The sequence below is a fragment of the Coptis chinensis genome, chromosome 3 (assembly GCF_015680905.1).
Source record: "Coptis chinensis isolate HL-2020 chromosome 3, ASM1568090v1, whole genome shotgun sequence".
Lineage (NCBI taxonomy): Eukaryota > Viridiplantae > Streptophyta > Magnoliopsida > Ranunculales > Ranunculaceae > Coptis > Coptis chinensis.
The window spans coordinates 72,678,380-72,683,367 of NC_141458.1; the positions used below are offsets into that span (position 1 = coordinate 72,678,380).

A 4,988-nucleotide genomic window follows, 5' to 3' on the forward strand; every position below is an offset into this window, starting at 1 on the left:
ACAACCACATAAACTTTATGTTTCAGTCAAAAGAAAAGTTGGAAAATCGAAGGTCATAATTCCGCAAACTTGAATAGTGTAGTGAGTTAAATTTGGTGTGTAAGGGTAAAAAGTATGATCAATGAATTTTTATTTATATTTAAAATATTACAAACAGGTCTGCAACTCTGCCTAATGTTATTTGAATATGGTTTAACATTGTTTGAACAAAGTGTTAGTGTATTTTGTATGTATGAATAGTGTATCCAGCCAATAAAAAGCCCAAAGTCTTCTAATTAGGTATGTATTTTACAAAAGCCCAAACTTTGGCCCATAGTCGTGTTTGGTCAGAGTATTATTTATTAATAACTTTTTGTTTATGTATAAATTTGCACTAGAGTTTTTAGTGATAACCAACAGCGTATCCAGTCAAAAAAATGTGCAAAGAACGTCAAAAGCCTAAAGTCTTATAATTATGTATGTATTTTATTAAAGCCCAAACTTTGGCCCATAGTCGTGTCCTTGGTCAGAGTATTATGTATTAAGAATTTTGTGTTCATGTACAAATTTGCACAGTAGTTTATAGTAAAAACGAATAGCGTATTCGGCCTAAATAAATGTATGAACAATTTGAAAATACCAAAGTGTGCAAATTATCGGGCCTATAGTCCATTAATTTGTTGTTCTTTTTAAATTGTTTGGGCCTTATTGTTCATTTTTTTAAAAAACCCAAGTAAAGCCCATTAGATAACCCATTAGTTGTCTTATGTAAATTTTGTTAGGAGTTTCTCTTCTGGTTTCGTCTATTAGGGTGAAATTCAAGACCTTTTTAAATTGCGATCCTTGCACTTGTAAGTCTACCTTTTACTTCACCTGCTGTAAGTCTATAATACCTAGCACCTCTTACAAAATTTACTCTAGGAACTGAAGCAGTCTAGGTTGCGTATAGATTTTTTAGCAGCCTGGTAAGTCCTATTTCAATTTGCAGGAGGATAAGTCGAATCCTTTGTTGTGAAAACTTTTAAGTTTGAGCCAGATTCCTACAGAAGCTTTGCTAGCGTAAGGGTGAAATTCAAGACATTTTAAAAATTTCGAAGTTTATAACTTTGTATGTTCGCCTGAGTCTAGCATTCTTTTATTGCGGCAGAAGATCTTGGTGGTCTTGTGAGTGGTTGATAAACTGCGATTTGTGTTTTCTTTAGGAAGTCCCATAGTTGTGAAAGAGACAAAGAAAGGTCTAAACATAGGCAGTTGCCCGATGAGCATAGAGCGAACTATTCTTTCACCTTTTACTAAAGAATACCATGAAGCAGAATACTTCTATTTTTGAAGGGATTTCCTTTCGGAATCCCACCAACTCAAGCTAAAATGTTGCTAAGGGAGGATAGGTAATAATTACATTTACTCACTTCTTTTTGAAGGTCAACAAACGAAACAATGCTATGATACGAATAACTTCTCCAAAGGTGACAAATAACTTATATTTTTTTCGATATTGAAAAAATATTATAAACTAAAAATTAAAAGACTTAATAGTGACAAACTTTCATAAATAAAAAGCGTTAAACCTTGGCCATAAAAAAATAATAATATGTGATTAATATACTAAAATTTTGGTATTAAAGTACTAATCTTCATGGGTTTCTTTTCTTTATTATGGAACTCTCCATGTCCTTTATTCCTTTAATTTTTTCTTTGAGATAATATATTTTTTCTTTGTTGTGTTTATCATTAACCAAATAATCTAGCATAATATTTTTGATGATGTCGAGTTGATTCTGTTTCTCTTCAACTTCTATTCTTTTCTTCATAAGTTATTTGAAATTGAAGTCTTCAATTTCGATATCACGTTCATCCTTTATAAACTGTATTGCGTTAGAAGCTGCTGAATCCTCTGCTTTTGCAACAGAATATGTTGGGCTTCCATCAATTTATTTAACTATGACATCTTCACTGTTAAAGAATAAGTCTTTTGGTACCTTTAATGTCACAGTGCTTTTGAATCATCTGCTCTCTAATTCTGTGTTGTAGACCGGATCTTGTTGAATGTTAAGCTGTAATTTTTACATAAACTGTAATTTTCATACGCCATTATCTGCAATATACATAATAGAATGAAGTCAATAAATAATTGTAAATAATGGTGAAGAGGAAGAAAATAGGCTACCTGGTTTTTCGATATGTGTAGTGAAATTGTTTTTTTTAGGTTAATAGATTATGTTTTACTAAGTGATTGGAAGTTCACTTTTCCTAGGTTTTTAGTTTTGTATATTTCTTAAATTTTGATATTTTGGAACAGTAACTCTACCATTAACTATTTATAATTGCCTTTAGATAATCAATATCTTTTTTCAGACTCTGAATTTCTTCTTCCTGAATTTGTATGGATTGATTTCTAAGCATGTGGTTCTTTTCTGCAATCTGAAGTTTGTTGCAAATTTATTCTATTTTTTCGTAGTTATAGTCTACTACTTCAAAGTTTATCTCACTGCGCAGAAAATCAATTGCTTTTTTCGGTGCTGAATTTTTAGAATCTTCTCGAGTTGTTGAATTTTCTAAATATTTTGGGTCGTCTATCTTTAATATTTTGGTGTAGTGCATCAACATATCTTTGAATTTTAGAGGGATAAGTTTTTGAAATTTGAAATTTGAAATTTATAGATCAATTTATTGTTAGTAAAACACTTTAAAATTACAATTAACCAAAAAAATATGAATGTTAAATCTGTTTACCTTTTTATTGAATTTGTTGAGACTCGAGTACCGTTCTTTATTCTCCTTGATCATGAGTTTTGTATTGTCTAAAATAATACTTCTAATATATGTACTGGATATTCCGTGACGTGCTTCAATTCTTCCAAACTAAACTTTAAAAGGTTAGTGATATATAACATATGAAAAATCATATTAAAGAAAAAAAATTTACTCTGTTTGTTGTTTGATATTCATTGATTTCTCGAGGAGTTATATTATTTCTTGTTGTTCTTTGAAGAATTTTCGCTTGATTTTCTACTCCTTGAAGTTGTAGTCAACAACTTCGAATTCATTAACTTTTTGTGTAAATTCAATTGCCCGTCTTGCTGCATTGTTTTCAGTCTGTTTAATGAATTTTGATGGTCATCCTTTAAAACTTATGATTTCAGACACACCTTCCACACCAACTACATCATTTCTCACCCCGACGCTTGCATTGTACATTTTGTTATGTATTGAACTTTCGTAAACAGGTTGATCCAGATTTAGCTTTTAAATTATTTATTCCAGCATAGGTTTGAATGACACTTCAATCCTTCCTAAATATTGCTATGTTCTCATCTCTATAGTGATCCTTTTATGTGTTTTTGTATAAGATAGCCAAGAAAAAAATGTTATGTTCACATTATAGTAAGTAGAAGATTATTTTTTTTAATCGAATATTTTATTTTTCATGTTTGAGGTTGGTTATTTCAACATACCACTTGATTTCACATCCAAATCTCTTAAATTAAATACAGATGTGGATATGGACTGTGCTGTTGGAAACGAAAGTGAAGCTTTTGTATTTGGTTTGTAATTATAACACAGATATGAACTTATTTTTGCCGTTTCTCATATATGAAATTATAACACAGATATGAAATTATTTCTATATAAATAAAATTACCACATGCATCCTACTGAAAATAGTTTGCACTACTTAAGAGCATATCCACTATTATGATGGGAGAATCTCTATTATAAATAAAAGAAATACAAATTCTTCACTCTTTAATCAGCAATATGATTTTTCTGCATGTACATGGATAGACACATTGAAGACAATGTCAAGGTTGTGGAAATGGATTTTGGGCAATGTAGAGGGAGTACAAAAAGCAGGAATGGCTATTTAACCAACGATCATGTTGAAAGGGCAGATCAAAGATATTTACCACATTATTATGCAGAACTAAAGCAAAACTATCTCTGCCACATGTTATTAGCAAAGATGAGCCCTAATGCTTGCAATAGACATTTTGATGATTACTCAGTGAGTACAGAACAGAGTAGTTCCTGTCACAACTTAAGTGTGTCAAAACCTAATCCAAGTTTATTAAGTATCTTTCAGTTTTGGTCAAAACTATTGTAATAAGGATGCTTTCTAGCTTATTCGGAAAATAAACATTGTTTTGATATTGAAATTATATATCTAAAGCTACATGTTTTTTCAGACTCATGTAAAATATCGAAGAAACCTTAATCCCACAAAATATAAATTTGATTTCCTACCCCGTGTTTTACTCTTCCATCTACATCCAAAAATTTAATATGGATATGTTATCTTTCCTTGGCATTGTTATCGGGCACATTGTACCGAAAGTGTTCCACCAAGTCATTGTCTTTGGAATTGTCGTGATCCTGGCCACATGGGGCGCCTTCTCTACCACCTTGTGACCTCAGGGTTTGCAACAACTGCTATAAGACTGGCCATATAGGTGTTTACTTCACAAATGATAAGGCATACAACAATTACAGGAAGACTGGCCACCTGGGTCGTGACTGTCCGAATGAGACATGTTGCTAGGTAGTGCCCAAAATGTGAATATGCCCAAAATCTAGATATTAATTTACTTGGTGTTTTTTTTGACATAGTAATGGTAGATCTTCTTGGTCGTGGTGGACACTTGGAAGAAGCCTTAAACCTTGCAGCGACGATGCCTATTGAGGCGTGTGTGGAGCACTCTTTGGTGCTTGTCGGATCCATGGAAATCCTGATTAGAGAAAAAGGAGTTAGAAAGAACCCTGGCTGCAGCTTGATGGAAGCAGAGGATGGGACTATACATGATTTATTTGCTGGTGACATTACGCACCCAAAGTCAAAAGAGATTAAGGAAGCACTGGAGGATCTTTTACAGACATCATTTGGACTATTTACTACTTAATCGTTGGAATCCCCATTAAGATTGTAAAAGAAACTCGAGTGTGTGAGGATTTCCACACTGTGATGTGTGGTGCGTCTCTGATTATGAGGAGAGAGTTTGTTGAGGGATAAC

General features: G+C 32.4%; 1 pseudogene; it reads left to right on the forward strand.

Moving 5' to 3' along the window:
* Positions 1 to 1,228: 1,228 nt before the first annotated feature.
* LOC147510712 (U5 spliceosomal RNA) lies at positions 1,229 to 1,331 on the forward strand (annotated as a pseudogene).
* The last annotated feature ends 3,657 nt before the right edge of the window (positions 1,332 to 4,988 follow it).